Here is a 24,422-nt window from a genome sequence, read left to right as displayed (position 1 = left end):
GTTCGAGGACCCTTGTCATCACAATGATCCATGACCCCTGTCATCTCAATGCTCCATGATCTTTGTATTCACAATGCTCCATGGCCCCTATAATTGCGGTGATCCATGACCCCTGTCATCACAATGCTCCCTGGTATATTTCATCACAATTCTAGATGACCACTGTCATCACAGTGCTCCACGGCCCCTGTCGTCAGAGTCCTCCATGATACCTTTCATTACAATTCTACATGACCACTGTCATCACAATGCCCCATGACACCTGTCATCACAATTTGCCATGGCACTTGTCATAACAATGCTCCATGAACCATGTCATCACAATGTTCATGGACACTTATCATCACAATGCTCCATGACAACTTACATCACAATGCTCCTTGACCCCTGTCACTTCATTGCTCCATGGCCTATGCATTCACAATGCTCCATGGCTCCTGTAATCACATTGCTCCATGATCCGTTTCATCACAATGCTCCAAGACCGCTGTCATCACAATGCCCCATGACGCCTATCATCATAATGCTCCAAGGCCCCTCTCATCACAATGCTCCATGATTCCGGTCATCACAATGTTCCATGACATTAGTCATCACAGTGCTCCATGACCCCTGTCATCACAATATTCACTGCCCATGTAATCAAAATGCTCCTTGTCCCCTGTAATCACAATTCTCCATACCCTTGTCATCACAATGCTCCAGAACTCTTGTCATCATATTTCTCCATGCCCGTGTCATCACAGTGCCCCATGACCACTTTCATCACAATGCTCCTTGACCCCTGTCATCACAATGCTCTATGACCACTGTCATCACAATGCCACATGACACCTGTCATCACAATGCTCTATAGCCCCTGTCAGCACAATGTTCCATGACAGGTATCATCACAATGGTCCATGTCTGCTGTCATCACAATGTTCCCTGCCCTTGTCATCTCAATGCTCCCTGGCCCCTCTCATCACAATGCTCCATGCTCATATCATCACAATGCTCCATTACCCATGTCATCGTAGTGATCCATTACCCCTTTCATCACAATGCTCCATGACCCCAGTCATCACAATGCTCCATAGCCCTTGTCATCACAATGCTCCATTAGCCCTGTCAACACAATGTTCCATGACTCTTGTCATCAAAATGCCTCATGATCCATTTAATCACAATGCTCCATGACTCCTTTCATCACATCCTCCATGATACTTGTCATTACACTCCCCATGACCTTTTTCAGAACAATGCTCCATGATACCAGTCATCACAATGCTCCATGACCATTGTCGTCACAATGCTCCATGCCCCTTTCAACACAATGCTCCATGGCCTTTGTCATCACAATTATACATGGCCCCTGTGATCACAGTGCTCCATGACCCCTTTCATCACAATGCTCCATGACCACTGTCATCACAATGCCCCATGACCCCTGTCATCACAATGCTCCATGGCCCCTGTCATTACAATGCTCCATGACCACTGTCATCACAATGTTCCATGATCGCTGTAATCACAATGACCCATGACACCTTTCCTCAGAACGCTCCAGTACGCCTGTCATCACAATGCTCCAATGACCGTCTCATCACAATGCTCCATGATCCCTGTCAGCACAACATTACATGACAATTGTCATCACAATGCTCCATGACACCTGTCATCACAATGTTGCCTGCCCATGTCATCAAAATGCTCCATGTCCCCTGTAATCACAAAGTTCCATTACACCTGTCTTCACAATGTTCCCTGCCCATGTCATCACAATGCTCCATTACCAATGTAATCAAAATGTTCGCCTGCCCTTGTCATCAAAATGCTCCATGGCCCCTTTAATCACAATGCTCCATGAACCCTGTCATCACAATGTTCCATGACAGTTGTCATCACAATGCTCCATGACCCTGTAATCACAATGCTCCATGCCCTTGTCATCACAATGCTCCAGAACTCTTGTCATCATAATGATGAATGCTCGTGTCATCACAAAGCTCCATGATACTTGTCATCACAATGTTCCATGGCCTTTTCATTACAATACTCCATGGCCCCTGTCATCACAGTGCTCCATGATACCATTTATCACAATTCTAGATGACCACTGTCATCACAATGCCCCAAGACACATGTCATCACAATTCGCCATGGCCCTTGCCATCACAATGCTCCACGACCCGTGTAATCACAATGGTCCAGGACACTTGTCATCACAATGATCCATGACCACTTACATCACAATGCTCCTTGACTCCTGTCATCACAATGCTCCATAGCCTATGCATTCGCAATGCTACATGGTCCCTGTAATCACATTGCTCCATGATCCATTTCATCACAATGCTCTATGACCACTGTCATTACAATGCCACATTATACCTGTCATCACAATGCTCCATGGCCCCTGTCAGCACAATGTTCCATGACAGATGTCATCACTATCCTCCATGGTCCCTGTAATCACAATGCTCCATTCCCTTGTCAACGCAATGCTCCAGAACTCTTGTCATCAAAATGCTCCATGCCCCTCTCATCACAATTTTCCATGACACTTTTCATTAAAATGCTCCATGGCCTTTATCGTCACAATGTTCCATGGCCCCTGTTATCACAGTGATCCATGGTACCTTTCATCACAATGCTAGATAACCTCTGTCATCACAATGCCCGAAGACACCTGTCATCAGAATTGGCCATGGCCCTTGTCATCACAATGCTCCATGCCCTTGTCACCACAATGCTCCAGAACTCTTGGCATCATAATGCTCCATGCCCGTCTCATCACAATGCTCCATGACACTTGTCATCAAAATGCTCCATGGCCTTTGTCCTCACAATGCTCCATGGCCCCTGTTATCACAGTGCTCCATGTTACATTTCATCACAATCCTAGATGACCACTGTCATCACAATGCCCCATGCCACCTGTCATCACAATTCGCCATGGCCCTTGTCATCACAATGCTCCATGATCCATGTCATCACAATGTTCCTGGACACTTATCATCACAATGAACTATGACCACATTCATCACAATGCCTCATGACCCCTGTCATCACTCTGCTCCATGGCCTATGCATTCAATATGCTCCATGGCCCCTGTAATCACATTGCTTCATGATCCCTTTCATCACAATGTTCTATGACCACTCTCATCACAATACCCCATGACGCCTATCATCATAATGCTCCAAGGCCCCTCTCATCACAATGCTCCATGAACCCTGTCATCACAATGTTCCATGACACTTGTCATCACAGTGCTCCATGAACCCTTGTCATCACAATATTCACTGCCCATGTAATCACAATGCTCCTGGTCCCCTGTAATCACAGTGCTCCATACCCTTTTCATCACAATGCTCCAGAACTCTTGTCATCATAATGCTCCATGCCCGTGTCATCACAATGCTTGAAGAACCTTGTCATCACAATGCTCCATGAACCGTGTCATCACAAGGTTCGAGGACCCTTGTCATCACAATGATCCATGACCCCTGTCATCTCAATGCTCCATGATCTTTGTATTCACAATGCTCCATGGCCCCTATAATTGCGGTGATCCATGACCCCTGTCATCACAATGCTTCCTGGTATATTTCATCACAATTCTAGATGACCACTGTCATCACAGTGCTCCACGGCCCCTGTCGTCAGAGTCCTCCATGATACCTTTCATTACAATTCTACATGACCACTGTCATCACAAAGCCCCATGACACCTGTCATCACAATTTGCCATGGCACTTGTCATAACAATGCTCCATGAACCATGTCATCACAATGTTCATGGACACTTGTCATCACAATGCTCCATGACAACTTACATCACAATGCTCCTTGACCCCTGTCACTTCATTGCTCCATGGCGTATGCATTCACAATGCTCCATGGCTCCTGTAATCACATTGCTCCATGATCCGTTTCATCACAATGCTCCAAGACCGCTGTCATCACAATGCCCCATGACGCCTATCATCATAATTCTCCAAGGCCCCTCTCATCACAATGCTCCATGATCCCGGTCATCACAATGTTCCATGACATTAGTCATCACAGTGCTCCATGACCCCTGTCATCACAATATTCACTGCCCATGTAATCAAAATGCTCCTTGTCCCCTGTAATCACAATTCTCCATACCCTTGTCATCACAATGCTCCAGAACTCTTGTCATCATAATTCTCCATGCCCGTGTCATCACAGTGCCCCATGACCCCTGTCATCACAATGCTCTATGACCACTGTCATCACAATGCCACATGACACCTGTCATCACAATGCTCTATAGCCCCTGTCAGCACAATGTTCCATGACAGGTATCATCACAATGGTCCATGTCTGCTGTCATCACAATGTTCCCTGCCCTTGTCATCTCAATGCTCCCTGGCCCCTCTCATCACAATGCTCCATGCTCATATCATCACAATGCTCCATTACCCATGTCATCGTAGTGATCCATGACCCCTTTCATCACAATGCTCCATGACCCCAGTCATCACAATGCTCCATAGCCCTTGTCATCACAATGCTCCATTAGCCCTGTCATCACAATGTTCCATGACTCTTGTCATCAAAATGCCTCATGATCCATTTAATCACAATGCTCCATGACTCCTTTCATCACATCCTCCATGATTCTTGTCATTACACTGCCCCATGTCCTTTTTAAGAAAAATGCTCCATGATACCATTCCTCACAATGCTCCATGATCATTGTCGTCACAATGCTCCATGCCCCTTTCAACACAATGCTCCATGACAACTGTCATCACAATGCTCCCTGGCCTTTGTCATCACAATTATACATGGCCCCTGTGATCACAGTGCTCCATGACCCCTTTCATCACAATGCTCCATGACCACTGTCATCACAATGTTGCCTGCCCATGTCATCAAAATGCTCCATGTCCCCTGTAATCACAATGTTCCATTACACCTGTCTTCACAATGTTCCCTGCCCATGTCATCACAATGCTCCATTACCAAGGTAATCAAAATGTTCGCCTGCCCTTGTCATCAAAATGCTCCATGGCCCCTTTAATCACAATGCTCCATGAACCCTGTCATCACAATGTTCCATGACAGTTGTCATCACAATGCTCCATGACCCTGTAATCACAATGCTCCATGCCCTTGTCATCACAATGCTCCAGAACTCTTGTCATCATAATGATGAATGCTCGTGTCATCACAAAGCTCCATGATACTTGTCATCACAATGTTCCATGGCCTTGTCATTACAATACTCCATGGCCCCTGTCATCACAGTGCTCCATGATACCTTTTATCACAATTCTAGATGACCACTGTCATCACAATGCCCCAAGACACATGTCATCACAATTCGCCATGGCCCTTGCCATCACAATGCTCCATGACCCGTGTCATCACAATGGTCCAGGACACTTGTCATCACAATGATCCATGACCACTTACATCACAATGCTCCTTGACTCCTGTCATCACAATGCTCCATAGCCTATGCATTCGCAATGCTACATGGTCCCTGTAATCACATTGCTCCATGATCCATTTCATCACAATGCTCTATGACCACTGTCATTACAATGCCACATTATACCTGTCATCACAATGCTCCATGGCCCCTGTCAGCACAATGTTCCATGACAGATGTCATCACTCTCCTCCATGGTCCCTGTAATCACAATGCTCCATTCCCTTGTCAACGCAATGCTCCAGAACTCTTGTCATCATAATGCTCCATGCCCGTCTCATCACAATTCTCCATGACACTTTTCATTAAAATGCTCCATGGCCTTTATCATCACAATGCTCCATGGCCCCTGTTATCACAGTGATCCATGGTACCTTTCATCACAATGCTAGATAACCTCTGTCATCACAATGCCCGATGACACCTGTCATCAGAATTGGCCATGGCCCTTGTCATCACAATGCTCCATGCCCTTGTCACCACAATGCTCCAGAACTCTTGGTATCATAATGCTCCATGCCCGTCTCATCAAAATGTTCCATGACACTTGTCATCAAAATGCTCCATGGCCTTTGTCATCACAATGCTCCATGGCCCCTGTTATCACAGTGCTCCATGTTACCTTTCATCACAATCCTTGATGACCACTGTCATCACAATGCCCCATGACACCTGGCATCACAATTCGCCATGGCCCTTGTCTTCACAATGCTCCATGATCCATGTCATCACAATGTTCCTGGACACTTTTCATCACAATGAACTATGACCACATTCATCACAACGCTCCATGACCCCTGTCATAACACTGCTCCATGGCCTATGCATTCAAAATGCTCCATGGCCCCTGTAATCACATTGCTCCATGATCCCTTTCATCACAATGTTCTATGACCACTCTCATCACAATACCCCATGACGCCTATCATCATAATGCTCCAAGGCCCCTCTCATCACAATGCTCCATGAACCCTGTCATCACAATATTCCATGTCACTTGTCATCACAATGCTCCATGAACCCCTGTCATCACAATATTCACTGCCCTTGTAATCACAATGCTTCTGGTCCCCTATAATCACAGTGCTCCATACCCTATTCATCACAATGCTCCAGAACACTTGTCATCATAATGCTCCATGCCTGTGTCATCACAATGCTTGAAGAACCTTGTCTTCACAATGATCCGTGAACCGTGTCATCACAAGGTTCCAGGACCATTGTCACCACAATGATCCATGACCCCTGTCATCTCAATGCTCCATGATCTTTGTATTCACAATGCTCCATGGCCCCTATAATTGCGGTGATCCATGACCCCTGTCATCACAATGCTCCCTGGTATATTTCATCACAATTCTAGATGACCACTGTCATCACAGTGCTCCACGGCCCCTGTCATCAGAGTCCTCCATGATACTTTTCATTACAATTCTACATGACCACTGTCATCACAATTCCCCATGACACCTGTCATCACAATGCTCCATGAACGATGTCATCACAATATTCATGGACACTTGTGATCACAATGCTCCATGACAACTTACATCACAATGCTCCTTGACCCCTGTCATTTCATTGCTCCATGGCCTATGCATTCACAATGCTCCATGGCCCCTGTAATCACATTGCTCCATGATCCCTTTCATCACAATGCTCCAAGACCGCTGTCATCAAAATGCCCCATGACGCCTATCATCATAATGCTCCAAGGCCCCTCTCATCACAATGCTCCATGATCACTGTCATCACAATGATCCATGACACTAGTCATCACAGTGCTCCATGAACCCTTGTCATCACAATATTCACTGCCCATGTAATCACAATGCTCCTGGTCCCCTGTAATCACAATGCTCCATACCCTTGTCATCACAATGCTCCAGAACTCTTGTCATCATAATGCTCCATGCCCGTGTCATCACAGTGCTCCATGACCACTTTCATCACAATGCTCCTTGACCCCTGTCATCACAATGCTCCATGGCCTATGTATTCACAATGCTCAATGTCCCCTGTAATCACATTGTTCCATGATCCTTTTCATCACAATGCTCTATGACCACTGTCATCACAATGCCACATGACACCTGTCATCACAATGCTCTATAGCCCCTGTCAGCACAATGTTCCATGACAGGTATCATCACAATGATCCATGACTGCTGTTATCAAAATGTTCCCTGCCCTTGTCATCTCAATGCTCCCTTGCCCCTGACCTCACAATTTTCCATGCTCATATCATCACAATGCTCCATTACCCATGTCATCGTAGTGATCCATGACCCCTTTCATCACAATGCTCCATGACCCCAGTCATCACAATGCTCCATAGCCCTTGTCATCACAATGCTCCATTATCCCTGTCATCACAATGTTCCATGACTCAGGTCATCAAAATGCTCCATGGCCTTTGTCATCACAATGCTCCATGCCCTTGTCACCACAATGCTCCAGAACACTTGGCATCATAATGCTCCATGCCCGCTTCATCACAATGCTCCATGACACTTGTCATCAAAATGCTCCATGGCCTTTGTCATCACAATGCTCCATGGCACCTGTTATGACAGTGCTCCACGTTACCTTTCATCTCAATTCTAGATGACCACTGTCATCACAATGCCCCATGACACCTGTCATCACAATTCGCCATGGCCCTTGTCATCACAATGCTCCATGATCCATGTCATCACAATGTTCCTGGACACTTATCATCACAATGAACTATGACCACATTCATCACAATGCTCCATGACCCCTGTCATCACACTGCTCCATGGCCTATGCATTCAAAATGCTCCATGGCCCCTTTAATCACATTGCTCCATGATCCCTTTCATCACAATGTTCTATGACCACTCTCATCACAATACCCCATGACGCCTATCATCATAATGCTCCAAGGCCCCTCTCATCACAATGCTCCATGAACCCTGTCATCACAATGTTCCATGACACTTGTCATCACAGTGCTCCATGAACCCCTGTCATCACAATATTCACTGCCCATGTAATCACAATGCTCCTGGTCCCCTGTAATCACAGTGCTCCATACACTTTTCATCACAATGCTCCAGAACTCTTGTCATCATAATGCTCCATGCCCGTGTCATCACAGTGCTTGAAGAACCTTGTCATCACAATGCTCCATGAACCGTGTCATCACAAGGTTCGAGGACCCTTGTCATCACAATGATCCATGACCCCTGTCATCTCAATGCTCCATGATCTTTGTATTCACAATGCTCCATGGCCCCTATAATTGCGGTGATCCATGACCCCTGTCATCACAATGCTCCCTGGTATATTTCATCACAATTCTAGATGACCACTGTCATCACAGTGCTCCACGGCCCCTGTCGTCAGAATCCTCCATGATACCTTTCATTACAATACTACGTGACCACTGTCATCACAATGCCCCATGACACCTGTCATCACAATTCGCCATGGCACTTGTCATCACAATGCTCCATGAACCATGTCATCACAATGTTCATGGACACTTGTCATCACAATGCTCCATGACAACTTACATCACTATGCTCCTTGACCCCTGTCATTTCATTGCTCCATGGCCCATGCATTCACAATGCTCCATGGCTCCTTTAATCACATTGCTCCATGATCCCTTTCATCACAATGCTCCAAGACTGCTGTCATCACAATGCCCCATGATGCCTATCATCATAATGCTCCAAGGCCCCTCTCATCACAATGCTCCATGATCCCTGTCATCACAATGTTCCATGACTCTTGTCATCAAAATGCCTCATGATCCATTTAATCACAATGCTCCATGACTCCATTCATCACATCCTCCATGATACTTGTCATTACACTGCCCCATGACCTTTTTCGGAACAATGCTCCATGATACCAGTCATCACAATGCTCCATGACCATTGTCGTCACAGTGCTCCATGCCCCTTTCAACACAATGCTCCATGACAACTGTCATCACAATGCTCCATGGCCTTTGTCATCACAATTATACATGGCTCCTGTGATCACAGTGCTCCATGACCCCTTTCATCACAATGCTCCATGACCACTGTCATCACAATGTTCCATGATCGCTGTAATCACAATGACTCATGACACCATTCCTAAGAAGGCTCCAGTACGCCTGTCATCACAATGCTCCATGATCCCTGTCAGCACAAAGTTACATGACAATTGTCTTCACAATGCTCCAAGACACCTGTCATCACAATGTTGCCTGCCCATGTCATCAAAATGCTCCATGTCCCCTGTAATCACAATGTTCCATTACACCTGTCTTCACAATGTTCCCTGCCCATGTCATCACAATGCTCCATTATCAATGTAATCAAAATGTTCGCCTGCCCTTGTCATCAAAATGCTCCATGGCCCCTTTAATCACAATGCTCCATGAACCCTGTCATCACAATGTTCCATGACAGTTGTCATCACAATGCTCCATGACACTGTAATCACAATGCTCCATGCCCTTGTCATCACAATGCTCCAGAACTCTTGTCATCATAATGATGAATGCTCGTGTCATCAAAAAGCTCCATGATACTTGTCATTACAATGTTCCATGGCCTTGTCATTACAATACTCCATGACCCCTGTCATCTCAATGCTCCATGATCTTTGTATTCACAATGCTCCATGGCCCCTATAATTGCGGTGATCCATGACACCTGTCATCACTCTGCTCCATGGACTATGCATTCAAAATGCTCCATGGCCCCTTTAATCACATTGCTCCATGATCCCTTTCATCACAATGTTCTATGACCACTCTCATCACAATACCCCATGACGCCTATCATCATAATGCTCCAAGGCCCCTCTCATCACAATGCTCCATGAACCCTGTCATCACAATGTGCCATGACACTTGTCATCACAGTGCTCCATGAACGCCTGTCATCACAATATTCACTGCCCATGTAATCACAATGCTCCTGGTCCCCTGTAATCACAGTGCTCCATACCCTTTTCATCACAATGCTCCAGAACTCTTGTCATCATAATGCTCCATGCCCGTGTCATCACAATGCTTGAAGAACCTTGTCATCACAATGCTCCATTAACCGTGTCATCACCAGGTTCCAGGAGCCTTGTCATCACAATGATCCATGACCCCTGTCATCTCAATGCTCCATGATCTTTGTATTCACAATGCTCCCTGGCCCCTATAATTGCGGTGATCCATGACCCCTGTCATCACAATACTCCCTGGTATATTTCATCACAATTCTAGATGACCACTGTCAACACAGGGCTCCACGGCCCCTGTCATCAGAGTCCTCCATGATACTTTTCATTACAATTCTACATGACACCTGTCATCACAATGCTCCATGAACGATGTCATCACAATATTCATGGACACTTGTGATCACAATGCTCCATGACAACTTACATCACAATGCTCCTTGACCCCTGTCATTTCATTGCTCCATGGCCTATGCATTCACAATGCTCCATGGCTCCTGTAATCACATTGCTCCATGATCCCTTTAATCACAATGCTCCAAGACCGCTGTCATCAAAATGCCCCATGACGCCTATCATCATAATGCTCCAAGGCCCCTCTCATCACAATGCTCCATGATCCCTGTCATCACAATGATCCATGACACTAGTCAACACAGTGCTCCATTAACCCCTGTCATCACAATATTCACTGCCCATGTAATCACAATGCTCCTGGTCCCCTGTAATCACAATGCTCCATACCCTTGTCATCACAATGCTCCAGAACTCTTGTCATCATAATGCTCCATGCCCGTGTCATCACAGTGCTCCATGTCCACTTTCATCACAATGCTCCTTGACCCCTGTCATCACAATGCTCCATGGCCTATGTATTCACAATGCTCCATGGCCCCTGTAATCACATTGTTCCATGATCCTTTTCATCACAATGCTCTATGACCACTGTCATCACAATGCCACATGACACCTGTCATCACAATGCTCTATAGCCCCTGTCAGCACAATGTTCCATGACAGGTATCATCACAATGATCCATGACTGCTGTCATCACAATGTTCCCTGCCCTTGTCATTCTCATGCTCCCTGGCCCCTGTCATCAGAATGCTCCATGCTCATATCATCACAATGCTCCATTACCCATGTCATCGTAGTGATCCCTGACCCCTTTCATCACAATGCTCCATGACCCCAGTCATCACAATGCTCCATAGCCCTTCTCATCACAATGCTCCATTATCCCTGTCATCACAATGTTCCATGACTCTGGTCATCAAAATGCTCCATGGCCTTTGTCATCACAATGCTCCATGCCCTTGTCACCACAATGCTCCAGAACTCTTGGCATCATAATGCTCCATGCCCGTCTCATCACAATGCTCCATGACACTTGTCATCAAAATGCTCCATGGCCTTTGTCATCACAATGCTCCATGGCCCCTGTTATCACAGTGCTCCATGTTACCTTTCATCACAATTCTAGATGACCACTGTCATCACAAGGCCCCATGACACCTGTCATCACAATTCGCCATGGCCCTTGTCATCACAATGCTCCATGATCCATGTCATCACAATGTTCCATGACACTAGTCATCACAGTGCTCCATGACCCCTGTCATCACAATATTCACTGCCCATGTAATCACAATGCTCCTGGTCCCCTGTAATCATAATTCTCCATACCCTTGTGATCACAATGCTCCAGAACTCTTGTAATCATAATGCTCCATGTCCGTGTCATCACAATGCTTGAAGAACCTTGTCATCACAATGCTCCATGAACCGTGTCATCACAAGGTTCCAGGACCCTTGTCATCACAATGATCCGTGACCCCTGTCATCTCAATGCTCCATGATCTTTGTATTCACAATGCTCCATGGCCCCTATAATTGCGGTGATCCATGACCCCTGTCATCACAATGCTCCCTGGTATATTTCATCACAATTCTAGATGACCACTGTCATCACAGTGCTCCACGGCCCCTGTCATCAGAGTCCTCCCTGATACCTTTCATCACAATTCTATATGACCGCTCTCATCACAATTCCACATGACACCTGTCATCACAATGCTCCATGAACCCTGTCATCACAATGTTCCATGACACTTGTCATCACAGTGCTCCATGAACCCCTGTCATCACAATATTCACTGCCCATGTAATCACAATGCTCCTGGTCCCCTGTAATCACAGTGCTCCATACACTTTTCATCACAATGCTCCAGAACTCTTGTCATCATAATGCTCCATGCCCGTGTCATCACAGTGCTTGAAGAACCTTGTCATCACAATGCTCCATGAACCGTGTCATCACAAGGTTCGAGGACCCTTGTCATCACAATGATCCATGACCCCTGTCATCTCAATGCTCCATGATCTTTGTATTCACAATGCTCCATGGCCCCTATAATTGCGGTGATCCATGACCCCTGTCATCACAATGCTCCCTGGTATATTTCATCACAATTCTAGATGACCACTGTCATCACAGTGCTCCACGGCCCCTGTCGTCAGAATCCTCCATGATACCTTTCATTACAATACTACGTGACCACTGTCATCACAATGCCCCATGACACCTGTCATCACAATTCGCCATGGCACTTGTCATCACAATGCTCCATGAACCATGTCATCACAATGTTCATGGACACTTGTCATCACAATGCTCCATGACAACTTACATCACTATGCTCCTTGACCCCTGTCATTTCATTGCTCCATGGCCCATGCATTCACAATGCTCCATGGCTCCTTTAATCACATTGCTCCATGATCCCTTTCATCACAATGCTCCAAGACTGCTGTCATCACAATGCCCCATGATGCCTATCATCATAATGCTCCAAGGCCCCTCTCATCACAATGCTCCATGATCCCTGTCATCACAATGTTCCATGACTCTTGTCATCAAAATGCCTCATGATCCATTTAATCACAATGCTCCATGACTCCATTCATCACATCCTCCATGATACTTGTCATTACACTGCCCCATGACCTTTTTCGGAACAATGCTCCATGATACCAGTCATCACAATGCTCCATGACCATTGTCGTCACAGTGCTCCATGCCCCTTTCAACACAATGCTCCATGACAACTGTCATCACAATGCTCCATGGCCTTTGTCATCACAATTATACATGGCTCCTGTGATCACAGTGCTCCATGACCCCTTTCATCACAATGCTCCATGACCACTGTCATCACAATGTTCCATGATCGCTGTAATCACAATGACTCATGACACCATTCCTAAGAAGGCTCCAGTACGCCTGTCATCACAATGCTCCATGATCCCTGTCAGCACAAAGTTACATGACAATTGTCTTCACAATGCTCCAAGACACCTGTCATCACAATGTTGCCTGCCCATGTCATCAAAATGCTCCATGTCCCCTGTAATCACAATGTTCCATTACACCTGTCTTCACAATGTTCCCTGCCCATGTCATCACAATGCTCCATTATCAATGTAATCAAAATGTTCGCCTGCCCTTGTCATCAAAATGCTCCATGGCCCCTTTAATCACAATGCTCCATGAACCCTGTCATCACAATGTTCCATGACAGTTGTCATCACAATGCTCCATGACACTGTAATCACAATGCTCCATGCCCTTGTCATCACAATGCTCCAGAACTCTTGTCATCATAATGATGAATGCTCGTGTCATCAAAAAGCTCCATGATACTTGTCATTACAATGTTCCATGGCCTTGTCATTACAATACTCCATGACCCCTGTCATCTCAATGCTCCATGATCTTTGTATTCACAATGCTCCATGGCCCCTATAATTGCGGTGATCCATGACACCTGTCATCACTCTGCTCCATGGACTATGCATTCAAAATGCTCCATGGCCCCTTTAATCACATTGCTCCATGATCCCTTTCATCACAATGTTCTATGACCACTCTCATCACAATACCCCATGACGCCTATCATCATAATGCTCCAAGGCCCCTCTCATCACAATGCTCCATGAACCCTGTCATCACAATGTGCCATGACACTTGTCATCACAGTGCTCCATGAACGCCTGTCATCACAATATTCACTGCCCATGTAATCACAATGCTCCTGGTCCCCTGTAATCACAGTGCTCCATACCCTTTTCATCACAATGCTCCAGAACTCTTGTCATCATAATGCTCCATGCCCGTGTCATCACAATGCTTGAAGAACCTTGTCATCACAATGCTCCATTAACCGTGTCATCACCAGGTTCCAGGAGCCTTGTCATCACAATGATCCATGACCCCTGTCATCTCAATGCTCCATGATCTTTGTATTCACAATGCTCCCTGGCCCCTATAATTGCGGTGATCCATGACCCCTGTCATCACAATACTCCCTGGTATATTTCATCACAATTCTAGATGACCACTGTCAACACAGGGCTCCACGGCCCCTGTCATCAGAGTCCTCCATGATACTTTTCATTACAATTCTACATGACACCTGTCATCACAATGCTCCATGAACGATGTCATCACAATATTCATGGACACTTGTGATCACAATGCTCCATGACAACTTACATCACAATGCTCCTTGACCCCTGTCATTTCATTGCTCCATGGCCTATGCATTCACAATGCTCCATGGCTCCTGTAATCACATTGCTCCATGATCCCTTTAATCACAATGCTCCAAGACCGCTGTCATCAAAATGCCCCATGACGCCTATCATCATAATGCTCCAAGGCCCCTCTCATCACAATGCTCCATGATCCCTGTCATCACAATGATCCATGACACTAGTCAACACAGTGCTCCATTAACCCCTGTCATCACAATATTCACTGCCCATGTAATCACAATGCTCCTGGTCCCCTGTAATCACAATGCTCCATACCCTTGTCATCACAATGCTCCAGAACTCTTGTCATCATAATGCTCCATGCCCGTGTCATCACAGTGCTCCATGTCCACTTTCATCACAATGCTCCTTGACCCCTGTCATCACAATGCTCCATGGCCTATGTATTCACAATGCTCCATGGCCCCTGTAATCACATTGTTCCATGATCCTTTTCATCACAATGCTCTATGACCACTGTCATCACAATGCCACATGACACCTGTCATCACAATGCTCTATAGCCCCTGTCAGCACAATGTTCCATGACAGGTATCATCACAATGATCCATGACTGCTGTCATCACAATGTTCCCTGCCCTTGTCATTCTCATGCTCCCTGGCCCCTGTCATCAGAATGCTCCATGCTCATATCATCACAATGCTCCATTACCCATGTCATCGTAGTGATCCCTGACCCCTTTCATCACAATGCTCCATGACCCCAGTCATCACAATGCTCCATAGCCCTTCTCATCACAATGCTCCATTATCCCTGTCATCACAATGTTCCATGACTCTGGTCATCAAAATGCTCCATGGCCTTTGTCATCACAATGCTCCATGCCCTTGTCACCACAATGCTCCAGAACTCTTGGCATCATAATGCTCCATGCCCGTCTCATCACAATGCTCCATGACACTTGTCATCAAAATGCTCCATGGCCTTTGTCATCACAATGCTCCATGGCCCCTGTTATCACAGTGCTCCATGTTACCTTTCATCACAATTCTAGATGACCACTGTCATCACAAGGCCCCATGACACCTGTCATCACAATTCGCCATGGCCCTTGTCATCACAATGCTCCATGATCCATGTCATCACAATGTTCCATGACACTAGTCATCACAGTGCTCCATGACCCCTGTCATCACAATATTCACTGCCCATGTAATCACAATGCTCCTGGTCCCCTGTAATCATAATTCTCCATACCCTTGTGATCACAATGCTCCAGAACTCTTGTCATCATAATGCTCCATGTCCGTGTCATCACAATGCTTGAAGAACCTTGTCATCACAATGCTCCATGAACCGTGTCATCACAAGGTTCCAGGACCCTTGTCATCACAATGATCCGTGACCCCTGTCATCTCAATGCTCCATGATCTTTGTATTCACAATGCTCCATGGCCCCTATAATTGCGGTGATCCATGACCCCTGTCATCACAATGCTCCCTGGTATATTTCATCACAATTCTAGATGACCACTGTCATCACAGTGCTCCACGGCCCCTGTCATCAGAGTCCTCCCTGATACCTTTCATCACAATTCTATATGACCGCTCTCATCACAATTCCACATGACACCTGTCATCACAATGCTCCATGAACCCTGTCATCACAATGTTCCATGACACTTGTCATCACAGTGCTCCATGAACCCCTGTCATCACAATATTCACTGCCCATGTAATCACAATGCTCCTGGTCCCCTGTAATCACAGTGCTCCATACACTTTTCATCACAATGCTCCAGAACTCTTGTCATCATAATGCTCCATGCCCGTGTCATCACAGTGCTTGAAGAACCTTGTCATCACAATGCTCCATGAACCGTGTCATCACAAGGTTCGAGGACCCTTGTCATCACAATGATCCATGACCCCTGTCATCTCAATGCTCCATGATCTTTGTATTCACAATGCTCCATGGCCCCTATAATTGCGGTGATCCATGACCCCTGTCATCACAATGCTCCCTGGTATATTTCATCACAATTCTAGATGACCACTGTCATCACAGTGCTCCACGGCCCCTGTCGTCAGAATCCTCCATGATACCTTTCATTACAATACTACGTGACCACTGTCATCACAATGCCCCATGACACCTGTCATCACAATTCGCCATGGCACTTGTCATCACAATGCTCCATGAACCATGTCATCACAATGTTCATGGACACTTGTCATCACAATGCTCCATGACAACTTACATCACTATGCTCCTTGACCCCTGTCATTTCATTGCTCCATGGCCCATGCATTCACAATGCTCCATGGCTCCTTTAATCACATTGCTCCATGATCCCTTTCATCACAATGCTCCAAGACTGCTGTCATCACAATGCCCCATGATGCCTATCATCATAATGCTCCAAGGCCCCTCTCATCACAATGCTCCATGATCCCTGTCATCACAATGTTCCATGACTCTTGTCATCAAAATGCCTCATGATCCATTTAATCACAATGCTCCATGACTCCATTCATCACATCCTCCATGATACTTGTCATTACACTGCCCCATGACCTTTTTCGGAACAATGCTCCATGATACCAGTCATCACAATGCTCCATGACCATTGTCGTCACAGTGCTCCATGCCCCTTTCAACACAATGCTCCATGACAACTGTCATCACAATGCTCCATGGCCTTTGTCATCACAATTATACATGGCTCCTGTGATCACAGTGCTCCATGACCCCTTTCATCACAATGCTCCATGACCACTGTCATCACAATGTTCCATGATCGCTGTAATCACAATGACTCATGACACCATTCCTAAGAAGGCTCCAGTACGCCTGTCATCACAATGCTCCATGATCCCTGTCAGCACAAAGTTACATGACAATTGTCTTCACAATGCTCCAAGACACCTGTCATCACAATGTTGCCTGCCCATGTCATCAAAATGCTCCATGTCCCCTGTAATCACAATGTTCCATTACACCTGTCTTCACAATGTTCCCTGCCCATGTCATCACAATGCTCCATTATCAATGTAATCAAAATGTTCGCCTGCCCTTGTCATCAAAATGCTCCATGGCCCCTTTAATCACAATGCTCCATGAACCCTGTCATCACAATGTTCCATGACAGTTGTCATCACAATGCTCCATGACACTGTAATCACAATGCTCCATGCCCTTGTCATCACAATGCTCCAGAACTCTTGTCATCATAATGATGAATGCTCGTGTCATCAAAAAGCTCCATGATACTTGTCATTACAATGTTCCATGGCCTTGTCATTACAATACTCCATGACCCCTGTCATCTCAATGCTCCATGATCTTTGTATTCACAATGCTCCATGGCCCCTATAATTGCGGTGATCCATGACACCTGTCATCACTCTGCTCCATGGACTATGCATTCAAAATGCTCCATGGCCCCTTTAATCACATTGCTCCATGATCCCTTTCATCACAATGTTCTATGACCACTCTCATCACAATACCCCATGACGCCTATCATCATAATGCTCCAAGGCCCCTCTCATCACAATGCTCCATGAACCCTGTCATCACAATGTGCCATGACACTTGTCATCACAGTGCTCCATGAACGCCTGTCATCACAATATTCACTGCCCATGTAATCACAATGCTCCTGGTCCCCTGTAATCACAGTGCTCCATACCCTTTTCATCACAATGCTCCAGAACTCTTGTCATCATAATGCTCCATGCCCGTGTCATCACAATGCTTGAAGAACCTTGTCATCACAATGCTCCATTAACCGTGTCATCACCAGGTTCCAGGAGCCTTGTCATCACAATGATCCATGACCCCTGTCATCTCAATGCTCCATGATCTTTGTATTCACAATGCTCCCTGGCCCCTATAATTGCGGTGATCCATGACCCCTGTCATCACAATACTCCCTGGTATATTTCATCACAATTCTAGATGACCACTGTCAACACAGGGCTCCACGGCCCCTGTCATCAGAGTCCTCCATGATACTTTTCATTACAATTCTACATGACACCTGTCATCACAATGCTCCATGAACGATGTCATCACAATATTCATGGACACTTGTGATCACAATGCTCCATGACAACTTACATCACAATGCTCCTTGACCCCTGTCATTTCATTGCTCCATGGCCTATGCATTCACAATGCTCCATGGCTCCTGTAATCACATTGCTCCATGATCCCTTTAATCACAATGCTCCAAGACCGCTGTCATCAAAATGCCCCATGACGCCTATCATCATAATGCTCCAAGGCCCCTCTCATCACAATGCTCCATGATCCCTGTCATCACAATGATCCATGACACTAGTCAACACAGTGCTCCATTAACCCCTGTCATCACAATATTCACTGCCCATGTAATCACAATGCTCCTGGTCCCCTGTAATCACAATGCTCCATACCCTTTTCATCACAATGCTCCAGAACTCTTGTCATCATAATGCTCCATGCCCGTGTCATCACAATGCTTGAAGAACCTTGTCATCACAATGCTCCATGAACCGTGTCATCACAAGGTTCCAGGACCCTTGTCATCACAATGATCCGTGACACCTGTCATCTCAATGCTCCAAGATCTTTGTATTCACAATGCTCCATGGCCCCTATAATTGCGGTGATCCATGACCCCTGTCATCACAATGCTCCCTGGTATATTTCATCACAATTCTAGATGACCACTGTCATCACAGTGCTCCACGGCCCCTGTCATCAGAATCCTCCCTGATACCTTTCATCACAATTCTATATGACCGCTCTCATCACAATTCCACATGACACCTGTCATCACAATGCTCCATGAACCATGTCATCACAATGTTCATGGACAATAGTCATCACAATGCTCCATGACAACTTACATCACAATGCTCCTTGACCCCTGTCATTTCATTGCTCCATGGCCTATGCATTCACAATGCTCCATGGCTCCTGTAATCACATTGCTCCATGATCCCTTTCATCACAATGCTCCAAGACTGCTGTCATCACAATGCCCCATGACGCCTATCATCATAATGCTCCAAGGCCCCTCTCATCACAATGCTCCATGATCCCTGTCATCACAATGTTCCATGACACTAGTCATCACAGTGCTCCATGACCCCTGTCATCACAATATTCACTGCCCATGTAATCACAATGCTCCTGGTCCCCTGTAATCACAATGCTCCATACCCTTGTCATCACATAGCTCCAGAACCCTTGTCATCATAATTCTCCATGCTCCTGTCATCACAGTGCTCCATGACCACTTTCATCACAATGCTCCTTGACCCCTGTCATCACAATGCTCTATGACCACTGTCATCACAATGCCACATGACACCTGTCATCACAATGCTCTATAGCCCCTGTCAGCACAATGTTCCATGACAGGTATCATCACAATGATCCATGACTGCTGTCATCACAATATTCCCTGCCCTTGTCATCTCAATGCTCCCTGGCCCCTGTCATCACAATGCTCCATGCTCATATCATCACAATGCTCCATTACCCATGTCATCGTAGTGATCCATGACCCCTTTCATCACAATGCTCCATGACCCCAGTCATCACAATGCTCCATAGCCCTTGTCATCACAATGCTCCATTAGCCCTGTCATCACAATGTTCCATGACTCTTGTCATCAAAATGCCTCATGATCCATTTAATCACAATGCTCCATGACTCCTTTCATCACATCCTCCATGATACTTGTCATTACACTCCCCATGACCTTTTTCAGAACAATGCTCCATGATACCAGTCATCACAATGCTCCATGACCATTGTCGTCACAATGCTCCATGCCCCTTTCAACACAATGCTCCATGACAACTGTCATCACAATGCTCCATGGCCTTTGTCATCACAATTATACATGGCCCCTGTGATCACAGTGCTCCATGACCCCTTTCATCACAATGCTCCATGACCACTGTCATCACAATGCCCCATGAACCCTGTCATCACAATGCTCCATGGCCCCTGTCATTACAATGCTCCATGACCACTGTCATCACAATGTTCCATGATCGCTGTAATCACAATGACCCATGACACCTTTCCTCAGAACGCTCCAGTACGCCTGTCATCACAATGCTCCAATGACCGTCTCATTACAATGCTGCATGATCCCTGTCAGCACAACGTTCCATGACAATTGTCATCACAATGCTCCATGACACCTGTCATCACAATGTTGCCTGCCCATGTCATCAAAATGCTCCATGTCCCCTGTAATCACAATGTTCCATTACACCTGTCTTCACAATGTTCCCTGCCCATGTCATCACAATGCTCCATTACCAATGTAATCAAAATGTTCGCCTGCCCTTTTCATCAAAATGCTCCATGGCCCCTTTAATCACAATGCTCCATGAACCCTGTCATCACAATGTTCCATGAGAGTTGTCATCACAATGCTCCATGACCCTGTAATCACAATGCTCCATGCCCTTGTCATCACAATGCTCCAGAACTCTTGTCATCATAATGATGAATGCTCGTGTCATCACAAAGCTCCATGATACTTGTCATCACAATGCTCCATGGCCTTTTCATTACAATACTCCATGGCCCCTGTCATCACAGTGCTCCATGATACCTTTTATCACAATTCTAGATGACCACTGTCATCACAATGCCCCAAGACACATGTCATCACAATTCGCCATGGCCCTTGCCATCACAATGCTCCATGCCCTTGTCACCACAATGCTCCAGAACTCTGGGCATCATAATGCTCCATGCCCGTCTCATCACAATGCTCCATGACACTTGTCATCAAAATGCTCCATGGCCTTTGTCATCACAATGCTCCATGGCCCCTGTTATCATAGTGCTCCATGTTACCTTTCATCACAATTCTAGATGACCACTGTCATCACAAGTCCCCATGACACCTGTCATCACAATTCGCCATGGCCCTTGTCATCACAATGCTCCATGATCCATGTCATCACACTGTTCCTGGACACTTATCATCACAATGAACTATGACCACATTCATCACAATGCTCCATGATCCCTGTCATCACACTGCTCCATGGCCTATGCATTCAAAATGCTCCATGGCCCCTGTAATCACATTGCTCCATGATCCCTTTCATCACAATGCTCCAAGACCGCTGTAATCACAAGGCCCCATGACGCGTATCAACATAATGCTCCAAGGCCCCTCTCATCACAATGCTCCATGAACCCTGTCATTACATTGTTCCATGACACTTGTCATCACAGTGCTACATGAACCCCTGTCATCACAATATTCACTGCCCATGTAATCACAATGCTCCTGGTCTCCTGTAATCACAGTGCTCCATACCCTTTTCATCACAATGCTCCAGAACTCTAGTCATCATAATGCTCCATGCCCGTGTCATCACAATGCTTGAAGAACCTTGTCATCACAATGCTCCATGAACCGTGTCATCACAAGGTTCCAGGACCCTTGTCATCACAATGATCTATGACCCCTGTCATCTCAATGCTCCATGATCTTTGTATTCACAATGCTCCCTGGCCCCTATAATTGCGGTGATCCATGACCGCTGTCATCACAATGCTCCCTGGTATATTTCATCACAATTCTAGATGACCACTGTCATCACAGTGCTCCACGGCCCCTGTCGTCAGAGTCCTCCATGATACCTTTCATTACAATTCTACATGACCACTGTCATCACAATGCCCCATGACACCTGTCATCACAATTCGCCATGGCACTTGTCATCACAATGCTCCATGAACCATGTCATCACAATGTTCATGGACACTTGTCATCACAATGCTCCATGAGAACTTACATCACAATGCTCCTTGACCCCTGTCATTTCATTGCTCCATGGCCTATGCATTCACAATGCTCCATGGCTCCTGTAAGCACATTGCTCCATGTTCCCTTTCATCACAATGCTCCAAGACCGCTGTCATCACAATGCCCCATGACGCCTATCATCATAATGCTCTTAGGCCCCTCTCATCACAATGCTCCATGATTTCTGTCATCACAATATTCCATGACACTAGTCATCACAGTCCTCCATGACCCCTGTCATCACAATATTCACTGCCCATGTAATCACAATGCTCCTGGTCCCCTGTAATCATAGTGCTCCATACCCTTGTCATCACAATGCTCCAGAACTCTTGTCATCATAATGCTCCATGCCCGTGTCATCACAATGCTTGAAGAACCTTGTCATCACAATGCTCCATGAACCGTGTCATCAGAAGGTTCCAGGACCCTTGTCATCACAATGATCTGTGACCCCTGTCATCTCAATGCTCCATGATCTTTGTATTCACAATGCTCCATGGCCTCTATAATTGCGGTGATCCATGACCCCTGTCATCACAATGCTCCCTGGTATATTTCATCACAATTCTAGATGACCACTGTCATCACAGTGCTCCACGGCCCCTGTCAGCAGAGTCCTCCCTGATACCTTTCATCACAATTCTATATGACCGCTCTCATCACAATTCCACATGACACCTGTCATCACAATGCTCCATGAACCATGTCATCACAATGTTCATGGACAATAGTCATCACAATGCTCCATGACAACTTACATCACAACGCTCCTTGAACCCTGTCATTCCATTGCTCCATGGCCTATGCATTCACAATGCTCCATGGCTCCTGTAATCACATTGCTCCATGATCCCTCTCATCACAATGTTCCATGACACTAGTCATCACAGTGCTCCATGACCCCTGTCATCACAATATTCACTGCCCATGTAATCAAAATGCTCCTTGTCCCCTGTAATCACAATGCTCCATAACCTTGTCATCACAATGCTCCAGAATTCTTGTCATCATAATTCTCCATGCCCGTGTCATCACTGTGCCCCATGACCACTTTCATCACAATGCTCCTTGACCCCTGTCATCACAATGCTCTATGACCACTGTCATCACAATGCCACATGACACCTGTCATCACAATGCTCTATAGCCCCTGTCAGCACAATGTTCCATGACAGGTATCATCACAATGGTCCATGTCTGCTGTCATCACAATGTTCCCTGCCCTTGTCATCTCAATGCTCCCTGGCCCCTCTCATCACAATGCGCCATGCTCATATCATCAGAATGCTCCATTACCCATGTCATCGTAGTGATCCATGACCCCTTTCATCACAATGCTCCATGACCCCAGTCATCACAATGCTCCATAGCCCTTGTCATCACAATGCTCCATTAGCCCTGTCATCACAATGTTCCATGACTCTTGTCATCAAAATGCCTCATGATCCATTTAATCACAATGCTCCATGACTCCTTTCATCACATCCTCCATGATACTTGTCATTACACTGCCCCATGACCTTTTTCAGAAAAATGCTCCATGATACCAGTCATCACAATGCTCCATGACCATTGTCGTCACAAT

At 46.0% G+C, this 24,422-nt stretch overlaps 1 long non-coding RNA gene across 1 annotated transcript in view; it reads right to left on the bottom strand.

Annotated features, from left to right (window-relative positions):
* Nucleotides 1-23,915, bottom strand: part of LOC309636270 — a 39,428-nt gene extending 15,513 nt beyond the window's left edge. Inside the window, exon 1 of the long non-coding RNA XR_014249348.1 lies at nucleotides 23,813-23,915. This is a non-coding gene — a long non-coding RNA (uncharacterized lncRNA). The remainder of the gene's footprint in view (nucleotides 1-23,812) is intronic.
* Between the last annotated feature and the right edge of the window lie 507 nt (nucleotides 23,916-24,422).

This window comes from Balaenoptera borealis (genome assembly GCF_965194805.1).
Source record: "Balaenoptera borealis genome assembly, chromosome: 10".
In the NCBI taxonomy this organism is placed as follows: domain Eukaryota; kingdom Metazoa; phylum Chordata; class Mammalia; order Artiodactyla; family Balaenopteridae; genus Balaenoptera; species Balaenoptera borealis.
This window is presented reverse-complemented; position numbering and strand designations above follow the sequence as displayed.